Source organism: Macaca nemestrina, chromosome X (assembly GCF_043159975.1).
Source record: "Macaca nemestrina isolate mMacNem1 chromosome X, mMacNem.hap1, whole genome shotgun sequence".
In the NCBI taxonomy this organism is placed as follows: Eukaryota; Metazoa; Chordata; class Mammalia; order Primates; family Cercopithecidae; genus Macaca; species Macaca nemestrina.
The window spans coordinates 114,895,705-114,921,411 of NC_092145.1; positions in this window are offsets into that span (position 1 = coordinate 114,895,705).

Below are 25,707 nucleotides of genomic sequence, written 5' to 3' on the forward strand. Positions count from 1 at the left end.
GTCTCCCAGCTTAGCTGAATGGTTCCCTCTTATTTTCTGTGCACCATCCCTTTTGTCTGTGATCAAAGCAGGGATCCTTACATCCTTCAGCCTGATCCTTTCTGCCATTCTTCATCTTACATGCTCATTATTTCAGCTGTATTTTCAATGCTGTCTCATTTCCCCTCCTATGTGTCCACCCACATTTCCACCTACAGTGTCTATAATGTGCTTTCTATGTACTGTAGCTTAATAAAGGGAAATTATGCTAATTTTATTCAAACTTTAAAAAGTAAAACCTGTACCATTATTATTCTGCCCCTCTCTCCCTTTTATTTATTCATTTCAAAAGAAAAAGTGTCTAATCATCTGAGAAAATTGTACTTGCACAATGTTAACCACTTTCCAATTTTTTCCTTCTAATTAAGTAGATTTTTCCAATAGAGTTTGTATGGAATAAGAAAGCTGGCCTTCTGAGTAGATCGGTTTCTGATGAAATTAGGGGCCTGGGTCCAGCACAACTTTGGTATCAGTTAATGATCTTGGTGCCTGGAAGGTAGCCTGAAAAGTCTGCTGCAAGTGCTTTATGGGAAATGAGGGGCACAATTCCAGGAGACAAATGTCCAAGGATTTGTACATACATAATCAAGACCTAGAGCCAAGAAAGCTGATTCCCACATCAAATACAGCCTCCAACAGGCTAGGGATCTTTGCTTGTAAATGCCTAAAGGTAGAAAAATTGATGTTAGTCTCTACAAGAAAAATGTCTTTGTAGGCAGAAACCAGCTTTGTTGAGAAGATACTTGGATAAGGACACTGAGAGGGAAGGCTGAGTCTCCAAGGCCCAGAGTCCTCAATGAAGAAAGAATCTACTCCACGAAAAAGAGGACCAAGGATAAGAAGCTAACTGAGCACTGTTTGAAGCACTGTTTGTGTAAGGAGAGAGAGCCAGTGGCTGGAAGCTCAAAGAAGAGACTTAGAAGCGAGATGGTTCTATTGCAAGTATTCACATGAAACGCTGTAAAGAATCAGCTTTTGAACCTGATTCTTCTCTGTGGCCCATAAAATTATACATAAAACCTAGAATACATTTGACATTATTGAGTTTCCTGCAGGTGTTGGTTAAGAGGCCAAGAGTTCATCAAGTTCAGCTCAGGGAAAAAACATACTCAAAACTCATGAATGAGACCTGCAGCTGGCACTTGAATTTATTTTTCTTTCTTAGAAGATGAGTGTTAGCACTGTCAAGGAGGTCTTTTAAAGGTCTTGATGTATGGAGAATATTATGCCAGGGACTGCATGATTGAGTCAGATTAACATTCATTGGGTCCACATGATGCCAGAACAAACATGCAGTTGTGTTCTTCTTTGAGAAAATGTCAATCACATCAATACCTAACATCACAGAATTGAAAACACATATTTAACTGAATTTTTTACATTTTCATGAATTACATTTTCATAAAATTATAATTTTATGTACTTCTTCAGCAATCACCTTTGTTCTGTTTTTCCAATTCTTTTTTTATTTTTAATTTTCATGGATACACAGTGTATATATTTAAGTGTATATATTTATGGGGTACATGAGATATTTTGATACAGGCAGGAAACACATAATAATCATATCAATGAATATGGGATATCCATCCCCTCAAGCATCTATCCTTTGTGTTACAAATAATCCAATTATACTTTTAGTCATTTTAAATGTACAATTAATTTATAATTGACTATAATGACCCTGTTGTGCTATCAAATAGTAGATCTTACTCATTCTTTCTATTCTTTTGGTACCCATGAAATATCCCCACCTGACCCCCCTTCCCCCCACCCAACTACTTCCCCACCTCTGGTAACCATCCTTCTACTTTCTATATCCATAACCTTACTCTGTATGTCTTTCTAACTAATTTTTTACCCATTAACCATCCCCACCTACCCTTTACCCCACCCCAACTACTCTTCCTAGCCTCTGGTAACCATCCTTATATTCTCTATCTCCATGAGTTCAATTGTTGTGATTTTTAGATCCCACAAATAAGTGAGAACATGTGATGTTTGTGTTTCCATGCCTGGCTTATTTCACATAACATGATGACTTACAGTTCCATTCATGTTGTTGCAAATGACAGGATCTCATCTTTTTTATGGCTGGATAGTACTCCATTGTTTATAGATACGACATTTCCTTTATCCATTCATCTGCTGATGGACACTTAGGTTGCTTCCAAATCTTGGCTATTGTGAACAGTGCTGCAACAAATATGGGAGTGCAGATATTTCTTCACTATACTGTTGGGAGCAAGCCCCCCAAAATCTAGCCATAAACTGGCCCCAAAACTGGCCTTAAACAAAATCTCTGGAGCACTGTGACATGTTCATGATGGCCATAACACCCACTCTGGAAGGTTGTGGGTTTACAGGAATGAGGGCAAGGAATACCTGGCCCACCCAGGGTGGAAAACCACTTAAAGCCATTCTTAAGCCACAAACAATAACATGAGCGATCTGTGCCTTAAGGACATGTTCCTGCTGCAGTTAACTAGCCCAACCTATTCCTTTAATTTGGTCCATCCCTTGGTTTCTCATTCTCATAAGGGATACTTTTAGTTAATTTAATATCTATAGAAACAATACTAATGACTGGTTTATTGTTAATAAATACATGGGTAAATCTCTGTTTGGGGCTCTCAGCACTGAAGGCTGTGAGACCCCTGATTTCCCCCTTCACACCTCTATATTTCTGTGTGTGTGTCTTTAATTCCACTAGCGCCACTGGGTTAAGGTCTTCCCGACAGAGCTGGTCTCGGCAATATACAGATTTCCTTTCTTTTGGGTATATACCCAGCAATGGGATTTCTGGATCATATGGTAGCTCTATTTCTACTTTTTGAGAAACCTGCAAACTCTTCTCCATACTGGTTGTACTAATTTACATTCCCACCAACAGTGTATGAGGGTTCCCTTTTCTCTACATTCTCACCAGCATTTGCCATTGCCTGTCTTTTGAATATAAGCCATTTTAACTGAGGCGAGATGATATCTCATTGTAGTTTTGATTTGCATTTCTCTGATGATCAGTGATGTTGAGCACCTTTTCATATGTCTGTTTGTCATTTGTGTGTCTTCCTTTGAGAAATGTCTATTCAAATATTTTGCCCATTATTCAATTGAATTATTAGACTGTTTCCTGTAGAGCTGTTTGAACTCCTTATATATTCTGGTTACTAATTCCTTGTCAGATGAGTAGTTGGCAAATATTTTCTCCCATCGTGTCAGTTTTCTCATTTTGTTGATTGTTTCCTTTGCCATGCAGAAGCTTTTAAACTTGATGTGATCCTATTTGTCCAGTTTTGTTTTCTTGTCTGTGCTTGTCTGGTATTACTCAAGACGTTTTTTATCAGACTAATATCCTGGAGATTTTCCACAGTGTTTTCTTGTAGAAGTTTCACAATTTGAGGTGCCCAATGTATGTTCTTGGCACCTTTGTAAAAAATGAGTTCACTGTAGGTATGTGGATTTTTTTCTGGGCTCTCTGTTCTGTTCCATATGTCTATGTGCCTGTTTTTATGCCAGTACTATGTTGTTTTGCTTGCTATAGCTCTGTAGTATAATTTGAAGTCAGGTAATGTGATTCTTCCAGTTTTGTTCTTTTTGCTCAAATAGCTTTGGCTATTTTGGGTATTTTGTGGTTCCATATACATTTTAGGATTTTTTTTTTCTATTTCTGTGAAGAAAGACATTGTTATTTTGATAGGGATGGCATTGTATCTGTAGATTGCTTTGGGTAGTATGGACATTTTAACAATATTGATTCTTCCAATCTATGAACATGGAATATCTTTCCATTTTCTTGTGTCTTCTTCAATTTCTTTCATCAGTGTTTTATAGGTTTAATTATAGAGATCTTTTGCTTCTTTGGTTAATTCCTAGGTATTTAATTTTATTTGTGGCTATTGTAAATGGAACTTTTTTAAAATTTCTTGTTCAGATTGTTCACTACTGGCATATCGAAATACTACTAATTTTTGTATGCTGATTTTGTAGCTTGCAACTTTACTGAATTTGTTTATCAGTTCTAATAGTTTTTTTGGTGGAGTCTTTAAGTTTTTCCAAATATAAGATCATGCCATCTGCAAACGAGGATAATTTGAGTGCTTCCTTTCAAATTTGGATGCCAAGCAGGTATCCTTGTTATGTTCCATATCTTAAAGGAAAGGTTTGCAGTTTTCCCCCATTCAGTATGCTATTAACTCTGAGTCTCCTGTATATGGCTTTTATTATGTTGAGGTACATTTCTTCTATACCCAGTTTTTTGAGAGTTTTTATCATGAAGGGATGTTGAATTTTATCAAATGCCTTTTCAGCATCAATAAAAATAATCATATGGTTTTTGCCCTTTATTATGTTGATATGATGTATCATATTGATTGATTTGCATTTGTTGAACTATCCTTGCATCCCTGGGATAAATCCTACTGGGTCTTATCGAATAATCTTTTTATTGTGGTATTGAATTTGGTATACCACTATTTTCTTGAGGATTTTCACATCAATATTTATCAGAGATATTGGCATGCAGTTTTCTTTTTTTAGGGTGTCTTTGTCTGGTTTTGGTATCAGGGTAATACTGGCCTCAGAGAATGAGTTTGAAAGTATTTCCTCCTGCACTATTTTTTTGAATAGTTTGAGTAGGATTGGTATTAGTCTTTAAATGTTTGGTAGAATTCGGCAGTGAAACCATCAAGCTCCACGCTTTTCTTTACTGGCAGACTTTTTATTATAGCTTCAATCTCATTACTTGTTGGTCTGTTCAGGTTTTGGGTTTCTTCATGGTTCAATCTTGTTAAGTTTTATGTATCTAAGAATGTATGCATTTCCTCTAGGTTTTCCAATTTATTAGCATATAATTTCTCATAGTAACCACTAAAGATCCTCTTAATTTTTGTTGTGTCAGTTGTAATGTCTCCTTTTTCAGCTCTGATTTTATTCATTTGGGTCTTCTCTCTTTTTTCTTCATTAGTATGTGTAACGATTCATTAATTTTATCTTTTTGAAAAAACAAGCTTTTGTTTTGTTGATTTTTTATATTGTATTCATTTCAAGTTCATTTATTTCTGCTGTGATATTTGTTATTTATTTTCTTCTACTAATTTTGGGATTGGTGTGCTCTTGCTTTTCGATTTCTTTGGAATGCACCATTAGATTATCAATTTGTAGTTTTTTTCTTTCTTGATGTAAGCATGTATATCTATAAACTTCCATCTTAGTACTGGTTTTGCTGGTTTGTTGTTGTTGTATTGGTATGTTGTGTTTTCATTATCATTTGTCTCAATACATTTTTTCAATTTTCTTCTTAATTTCTTCAGTGACCTACTGGTCATTTCATAGCATATTGTTTAATATCCACATGTTTAAATAGTTTCCAAAATTCCTCTAGTTATTAATTTGTAGTTTTATTCCATTGTGGTTAGAGAAGATGCTTGTTATTATTTCCATTTCTTGAATGCTTTAAGACTCATTTTGTGTGTAACATATGCTCTATCCTTGAGAAATGAGCCATGTGCTGAGGAGAAGACTGTGTATTCTGCAACTGTTGGATAAAAAGTTCTTTAAATACGTATTAGGTCTATTTGTTCCATAGTGCAGATTAAGTCTGATGTTTCTTTGTTAGATTTCTGTCTGGGAGATCTGTCCAATGCTGAAAGTGTGGTGTTGAAATCTCCAGCTATTATCATATTGATATCTCTCTCTTTAGCTCTAATAATATTTGCTTTACATATCTGGGTGCTCCAGTGTTATGTGCATATATATTTGCAATGATTATATCCTCCTGCTGAATTTTCCCATTTATCATTATGTAACGGTCTTTGTCTCTTCTTATGGTTTTTAATCTTGAAATCTATTTTGCCTGATATAAGTATAGCTACTCCTGCTCTGTTTTGGTTTCCATTCCCATGGAATATCATTTTCCTTCCCTTTATTTTTAGTGAATGTGTGTCTTTATAGGTGAAGTGTGTTTCTGTAGGTAAAAGATCACTGGGTTGTTTTTACATCCATTCAGCCACTCTTTGTTTTTTGTTTGTTTGTTTTGGTTTTTTCTTGTGTTTGTTTGTTTTTTGAGGCAGTCTTCCTCTGTTTCTTGGGCTGTGGTGAAGTGGCACAATCATGACTCACTGCAGCCTCAATGTCCCAGGCTCAAGTGATCCTCCCACTTCAGCCTCATGAGTAGCTGAGACTAAAGGCATGTGCTACCATGACTGGCTAATTTTTTATTTTTTATGGAGATGGAGGTCTCACTCTGTTGCTCAGACTAGTCTTGAACTCCTGATCTCAAGAGATCCTCCCACCTCAGCCTCCCAAAGTCCTGGGACTACAGGCATAAGCCACCATGCCTGGCAAACTATGTGCCTTTTGATTGAAAAGTTTAGTCCATTTACATTAAGTGTTATTGATAAGTAGGGAATTACTCCTGCCATTTTGTTATTTATTTGTTAATTGTTCTGTGATTTTCTCTTTCTTTTTTTCCTTCATTCCTGTCTTCCTTTTAGTTAAGGTGATTTTCTCTGGTGGTATGGCTTAATTTCTTGCTTTTTGTTTTCTGTGTATCCATTGTATGATTTTTGATTTGATGTTACTATGAGGTTTGCAAGTACTATCTTATAATTCATTGTTTTAAACTAATGGCAACTTAACACTGATTGCAGTAAAAAAAAAAATGGATAAAGAAAACTAATAATAAAAATGCTATACCTTAACTTCATCTTTCTCGCTTTTTAACTTTTTGTTCTTTCTATGTCTTATATTGTCTATTGTCTTGAAAAGTTGTTGTAGTTATTATTTTTGATTGATTAATCACTTAGTCTTTCAACTTAAAGTAAGAGTATTTTACACAATACAATTACAGTGTTATAATATTCTATGTTTTTCTGTGCGCTTACTGTTCCCAGTGAGTTTTGTTACCTTCAGATGATTTTTCCTTGCACCTTAATATCCTTTTTTTTTTTCAAACCAAAGACCTCCCTTTAGCACTTCTTGTATGACAGGTCTGATGTTGATGAAATCCCTCAGCTTTTATTTGTCTGGGAAAGTATTTCTCCTTCATGTTTAAAGAATATTTTCACTGAATATACTATTCTAGGTTAAAAGATTTTTTTCCTTCAACACTTTAAATATGTCATACCACTCTCTCGGCCTGTAAGGTTTTCACTGAAAAGTCTGCTGCCATTGGAGCTCCATTGTATGTTATTTGTTTCTTTTCTTGCTGCTTTTAGGATCCTTTCTTTATCCTTGACCTCTGGGAATTTGATTATTAAATGCCTTGAGGTAGTTTTCTTTGGGTTAAATCTGCTTGGTGTTCTATAAGCTTCTTCCTCTTGTATATTGATACCTTTCTCTAGATTTGGGAAGTTCTCTGTTATTATCCCTTTGAATAAACTTTCTACCCTTATCTCTTTCTCTACTTCATAAGGCCAATGACTCTTAGATTTGCCCTTTTGAGGCTATTTTCTATATCCTGTAGGCATGCTTCATTCTTTTTTATTCCTTTTCTTTTGTCTCTTCTGACTGTGTATTTTCAAATAGCCTGTCTTCAAGCTAATTCTTTCTTCTGCTTGATCAATTCTCTTACTTAGCAACTGTGATGCATTCTTCAGTATGTCAATTGCATTCTTTAGCTCTAGGTTTTCTGCTTGATTCTTTTTAATTATTTCTACCTTTTTGTTAATTGTATAGGATAGAATTCTGAATTCACTCTCTCTGTTATCTTGAATTTCTTTGAGTTTCTTCAAAACAGCTATTTTGAATTCTGTCTGAAAGGTCACATATCTATGTTTCTCCACATATCATTGGTCCCTAGTGCCTTATTTAGTTCATTTGGTGAAATCTTGTTTTCCTGGATGACCTTGATGCTTGTAGATGCTCATCTGTGTCTGGCCATTGCAGAATTAGGTCTTCATTGTAGTCTTCACATTCTGGGCTTGTTTGTTCCTGTCATTATTGAGAAGGCTTTCCAGGTATTCCAAGGGACTTGGGCCCCAAGCCCAGTAATGCTGTCTTACAGACTCATAGAAGTTGCTGCGTTGGTGGTCTTGGATAAGATCTGGAAGAATTCTCTGGACTACCAGGCAGAGACTCTTGTTCTTTTCTCTCACTCTCAAAGAAACAGTCTCTCTCTCCATGTGCTGAGCCACCTAGAATTGGGGGTGTGGTGATGCAAGCACCCCTGTGGCTGAGAAACTCAAGTTCCCCTCTGGCTAGGTCTAGTGCAAGTGCTCCCCCAACATGCAGGTACTGGCTGAGTCCAGCATGGCTTTGTTCTCCACTATGACCGGGCAGCACTGAGTTCAACGGAAATTCCTCCAATTGCTATACTCTCCCCACCCAAGTGCACAGGCTCTCTCTCCATACTGCATGGCCTTTCTGGGCATGCTACTGTCACTTGTTTGTCTATTTGTTTAGTGACTGGCTGAATTATTTTGATGAAGTCTAATTCCCCTTAAAGAATGTTGGCTGGGCAAAAGAAGGGAGACATTTCTCTCTGCTGCTCCCATCCAGAGCTTAGCCTGTGCAACAGGTAGCTGGGGTTCAAGATGAGAAATGCTCACATTCATCCCTCTTGGAAAGATATAACACCGCAGCACTGGATTAAAAGCCGAGGGGAGAGGAAACCCCATCTTCCTAGCCACACCTACCCAGAGTTTCTGCCACTCCGAGCAGAAGCAGGAAGGGTGAAAGTAGGCTTATAGATCAAATACCACAAACCTCTGCTGTTCTTACCAAGTTTTGGTGTATTTTCCTGAATAAATGTTTCCTCGTTTGCTATATACCCTTAGGACAATTTCCACTGACTTTAAATGGTTATTTTAAAATAATTTTCATCAGTTTCACTGTTGAATGTGTCCATGGAACCTCTTATGTTGCCATTCCAGAAATAGAACTTCTTTATTTTTTGAATTCTGTATAACTGCTTTCTCTCAAATATCTATTTAAAGGGATGTTTGTCACATTTGATCTGGAATTTTAAGATTATCAGTCTGTTTTCTGTCTCCAATTTGTTCTTCAAAACATTTCAAATATCAGCTTCTGTGAAGTCCTTCTTCCCCCAGATAACCAAGGAGTCTCCCTCCTCTGCTTTCATGATTATCTTTTATTATCCATCTATAACATTACATTGTAATTAATTACTAGCATATGTAACTTTAATTCAAATTTAAGATTCTTGAAGGCAAGCAAAAGATGTCTTATTCTAAAAAAAAAGTGCTTCAGTAACTAGTAAAGAGTTTGGCATATATGATATTTGTAAAGTTAATCAATAACTGAATTAATTGTATTTTAGTTGTCTAAATAATATATGATAAAGGTCTAAAACAGATCAGCAATTTATCTAGGAAGGTAATATCATAGCAGTGTTAACCCTCAAACAATGTTGGAGTTAGGGGTACTGACAGCTTACCCAGTCAAAAATTCATGTATAACTTATTACTTACCCCCAAAACATAACTACTAATAGCCTACTATTGACTGGAAACCTTACTGATAACATAAACAGTTGATTAGCATATATTTTGTATACAATGTACTGTATACTCTACTTTTACAATAAAGAAAACCAGAGAAAAGAAAATGTTATTAAGAAAATTATAAGATAGGCATATCTATTTGCTAGTCATTAAGAGGAAGTGGATCATTATGAAGTTCTTCATCTTTGTTTTTTTTTTTTTTGGTTTTTATTTATTTATTTATTTTTTAAAATTATTTACTTATTATTATTATAATTTAAGTTGTAGGGTACATGTGCACAACGTGCAGGTTTGTTACATATGTATACCTGTGCCATGTTGGTGTGCTGCACCCATCAACTCATCATTTACATCAGGTAAAACTCCCAATGCAATCCCTCCCCTCTCCCCCTTCCCCATGATAGGCCCCGGTGTGTGATGTTCCCCTTCCTGAGCCCAAGTGAACTCATTGTTCAGTTCCCACCTATGAGTGAGAACATGCGGTGTTTGGTTTTCTGTTCTTGTGATAGTTTGCTAAGAATGATGGTTTCCAGCTGCATCCATGTCCCTACAAAGGACGCAAACTCATCCTTTTTGATGGCTGCATAGTATTCCATGGTGTATATGTGCCACATTTTCTTAATCCAATCTGTCACTGATGGACATTTGGGTTGATTCCAAGTCTTTGCTATTGTGAATAGTGCTGCAATAAACATACGTGTGCATGTGTCTTTATAGCAGCATGATTTATAATCCTTTGGGTATATATCCAGTAATGGGATGGCTGGGTCATATGGTACATCTAGTTCTAGATCCTTGAGGAATCGCCATACTGTTTTCCATAATGGTTGAACTAGTTTACAATCCCACCAACAGTGTAAAAGTGTTCCTATTTCTCCACATCCTCTCCAGCACCTGTTGTTTCCTGACGTTTTAATGATCGCCATTCTAACTGGTGTGAGATGGTATCACATTGTGGTTTTGATTTGCATTTCTCTGATGGCCAGTGATGATGAGCATTTTTTCATGTGTCTGTCGGCTGTATAAATGTCTTCTTTTGAGAACTGTCTGTTCATATCCTTTGCCCACTTTTTGATGGGGTTGTTTGTTTTTTTCTTGTAAATTTGTTTGAGTTCTTTGTAGGTTCTGGATATTAGCCCTTTGTCAGATGAGTAGATTGCAAAAATTTTCTCCCATTCTGTAGGTTGCCTGTTCACTCTGATGGTAGTTTCTTTTGCTGTGCAGAAGCTCTTTAGTTTAATGAGATCCCATTTGTCAATTTTGGCTTTTGCTGCCATTGCTTTTGGTGTTTTAGACATGAAGTCTTTGCCCATGCCTATGTCCTGAATGGTACTACCTAGATTTTCCTCTAGGATTTTTATGGTATGAGGTCTAACATTTAAGTCTCTAATCCATCTTGAATTAATTTTCGTATAAGGAGTAAGGAAAGGATCCAGTTTCAGCTTTCTACTTATGGCTAGCCAATTTTCCCAGCACCATTTATTAAATAGGGAATCCTTTCCCCATTTCTTGTTTCTTTCAGGTTTGTCAAAGATCAGATGGCTGTAGATGTGTGGTATTATTTCTGAGGACTGTGTTCTGTTCCATTGGTCTATATCTCTGTTTTGGTACCAGTACCATGCTGTTTTGGTTACTGTAGCCTTGTAGTATAGTTTAAAGTCAGGTAGCATGATGCCTCCAGCTTTGTTCTTTTGACTTAGGATTGTCTTGGAGATGCGGGCTCTTTTTTGGTTCCATATGAACTTTAAAGCAGTTTTTTCCAATTCTGTGAAGAAAGTCATTGGTAGCTTGATGGGGATGGCATTGAATCTATAAATTACCTTGGGCAGTATGGCCATTTTCACGATATTGATTCTTCCTATCCATGAGCATGGTATGTTCTTCCATTTATTTGTGTCCTCTTTTATTTCACTGAGCAGTGGTTTGCAGTTCTCCTTGAAGAGGTCCTTTACATCCCTTGTAAGTTGGATTCCTAGGTATTTTATTCTCTTTGAAGCGATTGTGGATGGAAGTTCATTCATGATTTGGCTCTCTGTTTGTCTGTTACTGGTGTATACGAATGCTTGTGATTTTTGCACATTAATTTTGTATCCTGAGACTTTGCTGAAGTTGCTTATCAGCTTAAGGAGATTTTGGGCTGAGACAATGGGGTTTTCTAAATATACAATCATGTCATCTGCAAACAGGGACAATTTGACTTCTTCTTTTCCTAACTGAATACCCTTTATTTCTTTCTCTTGCCTGATTGCCCTAGCCAGAACTTCCAACACTATGTTGAATAGGAGTGGTGAGAGAGGGCATCCCTGTCTTGTGCCAGTTTTCAAAGGGAATTTATCCAGTTTTTGCCCATTCAGTATGATATTGGCTGTGGGTTTGTCATAAATAGCTCTTATTATTTTGAGGTACATTCCATCAATACCGAATTTTTTGAGCGTTTTTAGCATGAAGGGCTGTTGAATTTTGTCAAAAGCCTTTTCTGCATCTATTGAGATAATCATGTGGTTCTTGTCTTTGGTTCTGTTTATATGCTGGATTATGTTTATTGATTTGCGAATGTTGAACCAGCCTTGCATCCCAGGGATGAAGCCCACTTGATCATGGTGGATAAGCTTTTTGATGTGTTGCTGAATCCGGTTTGCCAGTATTTTATTGAGGATTTTTGCATCGATGTTCATCAGGGATATTGGTCTAAAATTCTCTTTTTTTGTTGTGTCTCTGCCAGGCTTTGGTATCAGGATGATGTTGGCCTCATAAAATGAGTTAGGGAGGATTCCCTCTTTTTCTATTGATTGGAATAGTTTCAGAAGGAATGGTACCAACTCCTCCTTGTACCTCTGGTAGAATTCAGCTGTGAATCCATCTGGTCCTGGACTTTTTTTGGTTGGTAGGCTCTTAATTATTGGCTCAATTTCAGAGCCTGCTATTGGTCTATTCAGGGATTCAACTTCTTCTTAAATAGGGAATCCTTTCCCCATTTCTTGTTTCTCTCAGGTTTGTCAAAGATCAGATGGCTGTAGATGTGTGGAATTATTTCTGAGGACTCTGTTCTGTTCCATTGGTCTATATCTCTGTTTTGGTACCAGTACCATGCTGTTTTGGTTACTGTAGCCTTGTAGTATAGTTTGAAGTCAGGTAGCATGATGCCTACCTGGTTTAGTCTTGGAAGAGTGTAAGTGTCCAGGAAATTATCCATTTCTTCTAGATTTTCCAGTTTATTTGCGTAGAGGTGTTTATAGTATTCTCTGATGGTAGTTTGTATTTCTGTGGGGTCGGTGGTGATATCCCCTTTATCATTTTTAATTGCGTCGATTTGATTCTTCTCTCTTTTCTTCTTTATTAGTCTTGCTAGTGGTCTGTCAATTTTGTTGATCTTTTCAAAAAACCAACTCCGGGATTCATTGATTTTTTGGAGGGTTTTTTGTGTCTCTATCTCCTTCAGTTCTGCTCTGATCTTAGTTATTTCTAGCCTTCTGCTAGCTTTCGAATGTGTTTGCTCTTGCTTCTCTAGTTCTTTTAATTGCGATGTTAGAGTGTCAATTTTAGATCTTTCCTGCTCTCTCTTGTGGACATTTAGTGCTATAAATTTCCCTCTACACACTGCTTTAAATGTGTCCCAGAGATTCTGGTATGTTGTATCTTTGTTCTCATTGGTTTCAAAGAACATCTTTATTTCTGCCTTCATTTCGTTATGTACCCAGTAGTCATTCAGGAGCAGGTTGTTCAGTTTCCACGTAGTTGAGCGGTTTTGATTGAGTTTCTTAGTCCTGAGTTCTAGTTTGATTGCACTGTGGTCTGAGAGACAGTTTGTTATAATTTCTGTTCTTGTACATTTGCTGAGGAGTGCTTTACTTCCAAATACATGGTCAATTTTGGAGTAAGTACGATGTGGTGCTGAGAAGAATGTATATTCTGTTGATTTGGGGTGGAGAGTTCTATAGATGTCTATTAGGTCTGCTTGCTGCAGAGATGAGTTCAATTCCTGGATATCCTTGTTAACTTTCTGTCTCGTTGATCTGTCTAATGTTGACAGTGGAGTGTTGAAGTCTCCCATTATTATTGTATGGGAGTCTAAGTCTCTTTGTAAGTCTCTAAGGACTTGCTTGATGAATCTGGGTGCTCCTGTATTGGGTGCATATATATTTAGGATAGTTAGCTCTTCCTGTTGAATTGATCCCTTTACCATTATGTAATGGCCTTCTTTGTCTCTTTTGATCTTTGATGGTTTAAAGTCTGTTTTATCAGAGACTAGTATTGCAACCCCTGCTTTTTTTTGTTCTCCATTTGCTTGGTAAATCTTCCTCCATCCCTTTATTTTGAGCCTATGTATGTCTCTGCGTGTGAGATGGGTCTCCTGAATACAGCAGACTGATGGGTCTTGACTCTTTATCCAGTTTGCCAGTCTGTGTCTTTTAATTGGAGCATTTAGTCCATTTACATTTAAGGTTAAGATTGTTATGTGTGAACTTGATCCTGCCATTATGATATTAACTGGTTATTTTGCTCGTTAGTTGATGCAGTTTCTTCCTAGCCTAAATGGTCTTTACATTTTGGCATGTTTTTGCAATGGCTGGTACCGGTTGTTCCTTTCCATGTTTAGTGCTTCCTTCAGGGTCTCTTGTAAGGCAGGCCTAGTGGTGACAAAATCTCTAAGCATTTGCTTATCTGTAAAGGATTTTATTTCTCCTTCACTTATGAAACTTACTTTGGCTGGATATGAAATTCTGGGTTGAAAATTCTTTTCTTTAAGAATGTTGAATATTGGCCCCCACTCTCTTCTGGCTTGGAGAGTTTCTGCCGAGAGATCTGCTGTTAGTCTGATGGGCTTCCCTTTGTGGGTAACCCGACCTTTCTCTCTGGCTGCCCTTAAGATTTTTTTCCTTCATTTCAACTTTGGTGAATCTGGCAATTATGTGTCTTGGAGTTGCTCTTCTCGAGGAGTATCTTTGTGGCGTTCTCTGTATTTCCTGGATTTGAATGTTGGCCTGCCCTACTAGGTTGGGGAAGTTCTCCTGGATGATATCCTGAAGAGTGTTTTCCAACTTGGTTCCATCTTCCCCCTCACTTTCAGGCACCCCAATCAGACGTAGATTTGGTCTTTTTACATAATCCCATACTTCTTGCAGGCTTTGTTCATTTCTTTTTCTTCTTTTTTCTTTTGGTTTCTCTTCTCGCTTCATTTCATTCATTTGATCCTCAATCGCTGATACTCTTTCTTCCAGTTGATCGAGTCGGTTACTGAAGCTTGTGCATTTGTCACGTATTTCTCGTGTCATGGTTTTCATCTCTTTCATTTCGTTTATGACCTTCTCTGCATTATTTACTCTAGCCATCAATTCTTCCACTTTTTTTTCAAGATTTTTAGTTTCTTTGCGCTGGGTACATAATTCCTCCTTTAGCTCTGAGAAATTTGATGGACTGAAGCCTTCTTCTCTCATCTCGTCAAAGTCATTCTCCGTCCAGCTTTGATCCGTTGCTGGCGATGAGCAGCGCTCCTTTGCCGGGGGAGATGCGCTCTTATTTTTTGAATTTCCAGCTTTTCTGCCCTGCTTTTTCCCCATCTTTGTGGTTTTATCTGCCTCTGGTCTTTGATGATGGTGATGTACTGATGGGGTTTTGGTGTAGGTGTCCTTCCTGTTTGATAGTTTTCCTTCTAACAGTCAGGACCCTCAGCTGTAGGTCTGTTGGAGATTGCTTGAGGTCCACTCCAGACCCTGTTTGCCTGGGTATCAGCAGCAGAGGCTGCAGAAGATAGAATATTTCTGAACAGCGAGTGTACCTGTCTGATTCTTGCTTTGGAAGCTTCCTCTCAGGGGTGTACTCCACCCTGTGAGGTGTGGGGTGTCAGACTGCCCCTAGTGGGGGATGTCTCCCAGTTAGGCTACTCAGGGGTCAGGGACCCACTTGAGCAGGGAGTCTGTCCCTTCTCAGATCTCAACCTCCGTGTTGGGAGATCCACTGCTCTCTTCAAAGCTGTCAGACAGAGTCGTTTGCATCTGCAGAGGTTTCGGCTGCGTTTGTTATTGTTTACTGTGCCCTGTCCCCAGAGGTGGAGTCTACAGAGACAGGCAGGTTTCCTTGAGCTGCTGTGAGCTCCACCCAGTTCGAGCTTCCCAGCAGCTTTGTTTACCTACTTAAGCCTCAGCAATGGCGGGCGCCCCTCCCCCAGTCTCACTGCTGCCTTGCCGGTAGATCACAGACTGCTGTGCTAGCAATGAGGGAGGCTCCGTGGGTGTGGGACCCTCCCGGCCAGGTGTGGGATATGATCTCCTGGTGTGCCTGTTTGCTTAAAGCGCAGTATTGGGGTGGGAGTTACCCGATTTTCCAGGTGTTGTGTGTCTCAGTTCCCCTGGCTAGGAAAAGGGATTCCCTTCCCCTTGCGCTTCCCAGGTGAGGCAATGCCTCGCCCTGCTTCAGCTCTCGCTGGTCGGGCTGCAGCAGCTGACCAGCACCGATCGTCCGGCTCTCCCCAGTGAGATGAACCCAGTACCTCAGTTGAAAATGCAGAAATCACCGGTCTTCTGTGTCGCTCGCGCTGGGAGTTGGAGACTGGAGCTGTTCCTATTCGGCCATCTTGCTCCGCCCCGCAGTTCTTCATCTTTGTCGTCTTCATGTTGAGTAGGCTGAGGAAGAGGATGATGATGAGGGGTTAGTTTTGCTGTTTCAAGGTGGCAAAGGTGAAAGAGGTGAAAGGGAAGGCAAGAAAGGCAGGCACAATTGATGTAGCTTTATGGAAATACATTACAATGTGACTTTCTTGCTTTTCCATTTTTATAAAAAGTTTCTATATGGTACCAATCCTTCTCCAACTGTTTGCTTTACTTTCAGTGCCCATATTATAGAAGGGCTCATGTTGTAAAAGAAGTCAAAATAAGTCTTGAAAAATTGGGATGCTTCCATCAGATTGTCTGATGTCAATTTGTTTTCTGGCACTGCTTCTTCATCTTCTTTTTCATCATCTGTCACTGGTTCAGAAGCACTCATCTCCATCAAGTTGTCTTCTGTTAGTTCCTTCGGTGTGGTGTCTATTAGCTCTTGAATTTCTACAAGATCTGTATCTTGAAATTCTTCATCCCCCACCATTTTTTGTCATGTTCACAATGTCTTTTATGATTTCCTTGATGGACTCTGTCAAAAATCCTGTGAAGTCATTCACAACATCTGGAAACAGTTTCCTTTAGCAGCAATTTAGTTGGGCTTGATGGCTTTGACAGCTTTTTCTATAACAACAATGTTATATTCAATGGTGTAATCCTTCCAGATTTTCAAGATGCTACCTCTATCGATGTTCCCTTCCATAGCATTGACAGTCCTTTCCATAGAGAACCATGTGTAATGAAGACCCTTATAACTTCTGATCTAGAGGCTGAATTAGAGACGTTGTGTTTTCAGGCAAGCAGACCACTTAGACACCTTAGGTGTTGAACTCATGTGGTTTTGAGTGGCCAGGAGCATTGTCCAATGTCAAAAGAACTTTAAAAGACAATCGCTTAATGGCAAGATACTTGCTGACTTCAAAGATGAAGCATAGATGCAACCAGTCCAGAAAAAGTATTCTCATTGTCCAGGCTTTCTTGTTGTACAGCTGAAATACTGGCAACTGGTGTTTACCTTTCCTTTCAAGGCTCAGAGGTTAGCGGCTTTATAGACAAAGGAAGTCCTGGTCATAAACCCAACTGCATTTGCAAAATAAATGTCCTTTGTGGCACTTTTTAAAAATAGAATATGGCTCTTTTGTCTGCATTAAAAACCTGTTCAGGGAGATACCCTTTCTCTTTAACAATTTTCTGAATGGTGTCTGGCAGCTTATCTTCTGCCTCTTGGTTGGCAAAAGCTGCTTCTCCTATTATCTTGACATTTTTAAAGCCAAATCTCTTTCTAAAATTATCAAACCATCTTTTGCTGACATTAAATTCTCCAGTTTTAGATCTTTCATCTTCATTTTGCTTTAAACTGTCATATAATGACTTTGCTTTTTCTCAAATCTTAAATTAAATTTAATCTCAAAGTCTATAGGTATGCCTTTCTTACAGCAATCCTGCACACACATAAAAGCTGCATTTTTCAATATGAGATAAAAAGATATTTCACAAAAAGTGCAAGGTTTTTGTGCCTGCTGGTATAGCTGCAGTGACAGCTTCACAAATTTTCTTTTCTTTTTATATGATGGTCTTTACAGTGGATTGATTTGAAATGGTGGGAAACTTGCAGCTGCAGATCTCAGTCTATGGTATATATCAAGCAAATCAACTTTTTCTTATAATGTCATGACTTTTCTAAGTCTCTTGGGAGCACTGCCAGCATCACTAGTGGCACTTTGTATAGCTCTCATGATGTTACTCAAAGTTTACAGTGTTGCACTAAACATGATGAAAAAATACACAAGAAATGTGAGAGATCACTTTTTACTGTTATACGCAATTTACTAGAGAGATGAACTGCTCCTGTGGAGATAATTAGCACCAAATGGTGTTTTAAGTGAATACTCAACACTTGAGCTCACCACAGTAGCAACAATAGGTGGCTATGAAATGATTACAGTAGTAAAGTAGGTACTACAGTTAATTTTATGCAATTATGATTTAATATTGCATCTTTACATTTGTTTACATTTCTCTCATGTGCAGTCATAAGTGTTTGTGTGTGTAAATTTTAACAAACTTTAACTTTTATAACAGATTCATGTACACTTTATGGTAGTAAATGATAAAATGGACTAGTGTCTACATATATTTAATGCATTCATGACATACCTAACCTTTAGAAAATATTTTAGATATTTCTAGGCTACAAGGTTCATCTTCGAGTTTTTTTCAAATTGTCATACATCTCTAAAACATTTTCAAATATATTTACCGAGAAAAATTCATGTATAAGTTGAGCCATACAGTTCAAACTCATGTTGTTTAAAAGTCAACTATAATACCCTACATTTACAAGGAATTGTCATTCTTTAAAGTTGCATCCATTATTTCATTTGTGCCTCAAAGATTATGGCTGGAAAAGCATTTATATTAAATACAAATTGTTATTCTTCCGACTCAGTATCATTTAATACTGTTTTAGTTATATTCCTTGATGAATTATGGTGAGGCCAGATGCAGAGCAACAGAGAGAAACCAGAAAGAGTTTTACAGTTTCTTATACTGACAGTTCCCTGGGAAGACCACAACATGCCACACAGGGCCACTCAGGGGAAGCACCTAGGTTGGTCATGAGGCAAAGGAAGAGGGAAGAACTGTGGACAAGTGTCTTTATTGTGGTTTCTGCAGGAAGGAATGGATGAGGCAGGATAAGCAGGCTTAGGATTGACTAATTTGAACACTTTCGGTGGGCTCCGAATATAGGAGCTGTCTCTGGTTATCTGATACCTGGCCTTAGAGCAATTAGGAAATGTGTATGGTGGCCAGGAGGGTGAGACTCTCATAAGGGAGGTAGTTGGGGATATGGGCTTAGCCGATTGCTCAATAAGAACTGACTAACCCCTACATAGGGCCTCAAAACTGTGTCAAGACAGCATTTTGTCATTGTTGTTGTTGTTGATCCGTATTTTCAGTTTATTGGCATACAGAAAACATTTTAGAAAGTAATACGGTAGACTTCCATTTCAACATATTCATGTAAAAACATCACAGTGCAATAAAGTGATTACGATTAAGCATGAAGACATTAAGAGCCAGCCGGTATTTTAACTACAGGGCAGAATATTCTTGCTGTCCCTTCCTAGGAAACGTTGGCACTTTCATTAACTGCCCAGGTTACAAAAATCACTTTGTGTCCACTTCTTGTCCTTCAATATATTTTCATAACTATACTGTGTCACATTAATGCTGGTGGACAAAATAGTTCCTATAAAATCTAAAAACCTTTCAGGTAGCACAGTGATTTAAAACCAACTGGGAGAACGCTCTCTCAGAATATTTTTGTATGTAATTTTCTGTCCATTACCACAATAACAGAGTAAAAAGTTGTTTTACCTTAAAAAGAAGCTAAAGGAAAGTAATTTCGTTTTCCCTTTAAACATCATTTCTTAACTTTTAAATAGAGAGAAAAAGTTTTAATTTTCTTGGGGAGAAAAGGATATTTCATAAGTAAAACATCAACTGTTGTACAAATGTTTCATTTAGGAAACAAGTAAATACTTGGATTCAAAGGATTCTAAAACATTTCATCATTATAAGAAAACTGTAATTTAAAGCTAAAAAATTGTAATAGATCAAACTAATATAAATTATTCATTAACATGTTCTATTGTTTTTCACAAAAATCCATAATTAAGGAATAGTGGGTTAGGTGAGATATTTTTCCCAACATTTGGTCAGATTAGCTAAGAAACTCTGGGCAAAGGACGCTTCCTCTGAGTCAGGATCTTGGCCTCTTAAATGAGGGCACTGAATTAACTGCCGGTTCACATCCCTCTAAACCACAGATTTATATACAATTGTTTATCATAATATAATCCTTCCAAGGATGAAATGTTTCAACTCCATGTATTTTCCAGACAAAGCTCCCCCATTTAAGTGGCAAAGCTCTTCTTTAAACTTTAAAATTTTTACTTTAAAATGTTATTTCCAGGGCCTCAAAACTGTGTCAAGACAGCATTTTTAAAACTACTGTTACAAATAAATACTAAATAACACCTAAGTCCTCAATTCTTGTCTTCTCCTCCTCTCTGTGCTAGGTTGTAGTGTGTAGTATCATGCATACAAGCTCAAGGAATGGATGATATCTGAACTTGAATTCAGACAACATGAGTCTCATCCACAAAAACAGAGAAGGTTCATTGGACAATACCAAGGTCTCTCTTATTAATAGTGTTCTTTTACTTTCTTTCAAAAACAAACAGACCAATCTGGCTTAATTTCAGTGTATGAGGCAAAGAAGATGAGTTGTCCCCAATATCTGTTTTGTGCTTTTTTTTTTTTTGTGATAGCTCCCCTGATTTCCATCTGGACATACAACTACACAAAATAATGACTACAGCTCTCATCTTCTCTTGAAGCTAGGCATGGCCAGGTAGGTAAGTTGTGGCCAAAAGAATGCAAACAGAATTGGTATGTGCAACTTCCAGGAAGTATTCTTAAAATACAAGCAAGAGCTTCAGTTATTCCTTTTTGTGGTTGTTTATTTGTTTTTTGTTTGTTTGGTCGTTTGTTTGCTGACTGGATGGGGATAGGAAGCTCAAGAAACCATTTTAGACCATAAGAAGCTCAAGCAGTCATCATGGTTCATGGGATAAAGATGACAAAGTCACAGATAAAAGAAACCTGGGACCCTGTCACCATGGAGCCTCACACCAGCTACATATCAGGCAGACATTTTGTTTGAGGGAGTAAACATTGTGTGTTTAAGCTGCTGCTCATTAGGGGTTTTCTGTCACTCATAGTTGAAATGAATTTCAGCTTACATAATGTGTGCCTTCCTGAGTATCTGCAAATTCATTTAAAAATGGATAGTCTTAGAGACAAGACCCAGGAAACACTTTTTGGGTCTTCATAGTCCATCAATAGAGCCCTTAGTGGTAGAACTTAGGAAGACCCTCATTTTTTCTACCCATTGGATTACAGGTTTGCTAGCAGCAACTATCTATAACCAAAATTTTGAAATAATGTTGGGCCTGGAAGAAGATGCTTGATGTTGGGTTACTTGCTATCCTTCCTCTCCTCTAATCCTTTACTTTTTTTTTCCCCCTAAGTCCCGCTTTGACTCAGGCCACTCCTGGGGGTTACACAGAATGCTGATGATCTAAGACTAAGGTTGTTTTAGGCTCAACTGAATCACAAAGTAATGAACTCATGGTTCTATGTCCCAAATCTGGTCTGTCATGCACAAGCTGGGCAATCCTGAGCAAATTAAACTCCCTGAGCCTACTTCCTCATCAGCAAAGAGGTGGTGAAAATGCGTATATCATAGGCTTGTTGTGAGGATTCAATTGTAACTAAATATGTTAGGTGCCTATCATATAATAAGTACTCAATTAATTATACCCACTAATAGTAGTAATTGAAATAGTAATAATAGCACCTGGACCTGCCTCAATTTCCACCAGTTTCCAGCTGGGAGAAGATAGCAGGATTCACCACAGGACCTTTTTTTCCCTTCAAAGTGTTGTCTATTTGACAAAGATGACAATAAAGACAACACTTCTACCTCCAGGGATCCTGAGTCATGTTATTTACCTGTCTTTGCAGCACTTAGTGTTCAAAGTAATACAGACTTATTTTAGGTGAACATTAATTGCCAACTAATTCAACTTCCAAAAATAAAAAAGAAGAGTAGCATAAAGAAGGTGGGAGGTAATTACTGCTTGAACATCAAATACTTTCCACAGCATCAGATTTTTATTAAGTGCAAATGGAATTTTAAAATACCACATGGATTCATTTCTCTCTCTCTCTCTTTTGTTATTTTGTTTTTGTTTTTGAGATGGAGTTTCGCTTTTGCCGCCAAGGCTGGGGTGCAATGGCGCAATCTTGGCTCACTGCGACCTCTGCCTCCCGGGTTCAAGTGATTCTCCTGCCTCAGCCTCCCGAGTAGCTGGGATTGCAGGTGCCCACCACCACGCCCGGCTAATTTTTGAATTTGTAGTAGAGATGTGGTCTCAACATGTTGGCCAGGCTGGTCTTGAACTCCTGACCTCAGCTGATCCACCCGCCTCGGCCTCCCAAAGTGCTGGGATTACAGGCGTGAGCCACTGTGCCTGGCTTAATTTCTTTTTAATAAATAGAGGTATAATAATTAAAAGATAGAGTCTTTGCAAAGTCCATTTGTTGTTCTGCCAAAATCTAAACATTTGCAAAGTGGTGTGCAATATCTGGATTCCCTAAAACACATTGATCCCACTCAATATTAATCTTTAGAAAGATTTATAGACCTTTTAGAAAGTGCTATATCTGGCTAGGTATGGTGGCTCACGCCTGTAATCCTAGCACTTTGGGAGGCCGAGGTGGGTGGATCACAAGGTCAGGAGATCGAGACCATCCTGGCCAACATGGTGAAACCCCATCTCTACTAAAAATACAAAAATTAGCTGGGCATGGTGGCATGCACCTGTAGTCCCAGCTACTCAGGAAGCTGAAGCAGGAGAATAGCTTGAACCCGGAAGGCGGAGGTTGCAGTGAGCCGAGATCGCTCCACTGCACTCCAGCCTGGGTGACAGAGTGAGACTCCGTCTCAAAGAAAAAAAAAGAAAGGGCTATATCTTTGTGCTTCCCCACCTCCTAAATGTATAAAGAAAAAGCTACCAAACCACAAAAGTAAGTGAGGAAGTAAGTATATTTGATAAAGTGGTTTGAAATTCCCATTCCAAGAAAATTTCTTAATGATACATATTGTTAAGGTTATTAAGCACTTTCTACATAGCAGGTATCATGCTAAGCAATTTAAGTGGATATTTCAATTAATCCTTACAACATCCTTGGGTCTGGTGCCTTATACCACTCAGCCATTCTGACACTAATCTTTACGACATCCTTGGGAAACACATGCTATGATTACCTGCACTTTTAAAACAGAGAAATTGAGGCTTAGAGAGATTAAGTAAAAATGTAAAAGCCAGGTCTCTAACCCAGGTCAGTATAGCCTCAGGTCTTAACTAGAGCCACTACTAAATGTGATTGTGTTTGTTTGATAAAGAAGTTGTTTTGTAACAGCTTTAATGCAGAAAGATCAAGTGAGACTAGCTCTCATCTGTATATGAAAATTCCCTTGACCATAGGCTGGTGTTCTTGATTAAGACATGTAGTTGGGGGCATTTGCCCCACATACCTCCATTTTTATATCCTTCCCAAGTTCTCAGAACCCTTCTCCACTCCCCATCATCCCTCTTTAGCTACAACAAATCAATGAGTGAAAAATTTGTCAATTTGCCAAATTACTTCAAAACTTGTTTTATTTAACCATTTACAAAATTTACAGCAAATAAGCTGTATAGTTTTAACAGCTTTGGGAGATTTTTGAGCACTTGGTTTTGGCACAAAGATTTAATTGAATCTAGTTTCAGCTTTTCTGCAGCTGTTTTGCCACTGCCTTTCACCATGGATAGCTAAAGTTTAATGTATTCTAGATTTTTCAATACTTTGGATATATGACCTTTTAAATAGAGAATTACTTGTGTATTTCAAATTACAAATGTTACACATATCTCAACTATCAAGAATTTCAGAACCAAGGTAGAGGATTTTGTCCATCCAATATATTACAAACTCAGTCCTTAGAATTTTTTAATTTTTTAATTCATAGATTTTTTTCAAACCGACTTGATAAAAAGAATATGCATGTATTTTGGTCAGTGTCAAGAACTGGGAAGCGTCCAAGATTTTACCCCACTGGTAATCTAACAATTTAGCCTCATAGTTTCATGGGTGCCAGTAGAAGACACAAGACTTCTGGGTCAGAAACAATTTATTACTCATAGAAATAGTAGTAGCTAGACTATCAGAATTTCTATGAAGGTTCCCTGAGCTCCAATACCCATCGGGTAATGGGAAGAATGCCAGGTGATACCTGCACACACAATGCATTGCATCACAGAAGAATTCCGAGCTTAGGGAATTTGAATCTTTTAAAATGGAAAGTAAGCATTTATGCCCTTCACTCAGGAAGAAGACACTGTTCACTATATGAGTATTCTTGAAAATATAGTTCAGAAGATAAGAGAGTCTTGTCTTGCTTACAAGATGTGCAGAAACATGAGAGAGCTGTGGAAATTGTCTCCCAATAGGCAGTTGAAGAGTACTTGATGTCTAAAATGTGAATCACACAGAAAATAAGGTTCAACTGAGTTGAACTGACAAATCCATTGCAAAAATGCTATGGTAAAATGGCTGCAGCAAATTAAAAATGAAACCTAAGCTGAACTATACTAACTAAAATAAAACATTAAAAAAAACTTCAGTGGCTGGTGAACTGTCTCATTCAGCATAGATTGCTACAAATTTTATACTGGTAAACAGAAACAATGTTTGGCGACTCAATGATAATACAATTGGCAATTTATCATGCTGGCCATTCTGCAAGTTGAGTAGATTTTTTGGCAAATGGGTCTTTGTTTGAATTGGCCTGCTTCCTAGGCCCATGTTCAGGGTCCTATTGCTTATTAGATTTCAATTACAGCTAGCTATAAGCTAAGGTGCTAACTGAAAAGAACATAGTTTTTTTCCCCCCTTTTCAAGAATATGTATTTCAACAAGAAACTTGACAAATCGACAAGGTCTTCCCAAAGTAACTCATCTACATTATCAAATTTTGTTGCTCTTGATGAATGCATATTTGGGCACATGCTACCTTCCCAAAATCTCACACATAGATTACCACTTTTCAGCCTGATTGATTATTGACTCTTCCACTTTGATACAATTGATTCTGACTTCACTTCTTGTCCAGCTTAGCTCCCTCAGTTCATCATTCTATAAATTCATATACATTCTCTTGGAAATTCTGTTATCTCCTTTGCTTCTCTCTCCCTTACTCCAAATGGTAAGCACTGGAAATTTTCAAACATTTGCCCACTTTGTGCCATACCCACGCAGCTAAACTTTGCTAGGGAATTACACTACCAGATAAATCGGTATGCTTATAAGTTGATGAATACCAACCCCAAATGGGCATTTGATACCGCCTGGCAGTCTTACAGAAAATCTTACATTTCTCTCTCAAAACTACTTTCCCACTGCCCACAGGGATATTTCACACTTTATCCACTTCAAATTTCCTGTTCCTACTCTTCCTCCTTAAAAGGGCTGCATTATGGGAGTTGTCTCTATACAGCAGGATTTCTCAAACTTAGCACTATTGACATTATGGGTTGAATGATTCTTTGTTGTGGGGGACTGTCTTGTACATTGTAGGATGTTTAGCAGCTTCCCTGGGCTTTCTCCTCTAGATGCTGGTACCAATTCTCCAGTCATGACAATCAAAAATGTCTTCAGACATTGCCAAATGTCCCCTGGGTGGCAAAACAGCTCCTGGTTGAGAACCACTTCTATAGAGGCATAACTGAATGAGTTCTTGGGGAGACTCATAAGAAGGAAGAGAAGAAGATATTAGTGAACTCCAACATGTGAGGGACTAGCAAAAAGAAAGGAGCCACCAGAGAATACTATCCTACTCTTAATCTGAAGTAGACCTGGAAGATTTAGTTAGAAAGATTCCAATGTCTCCAACCTCTTACTGAAACAGCTGAACAAAGGATTGTGTAAAACCACTT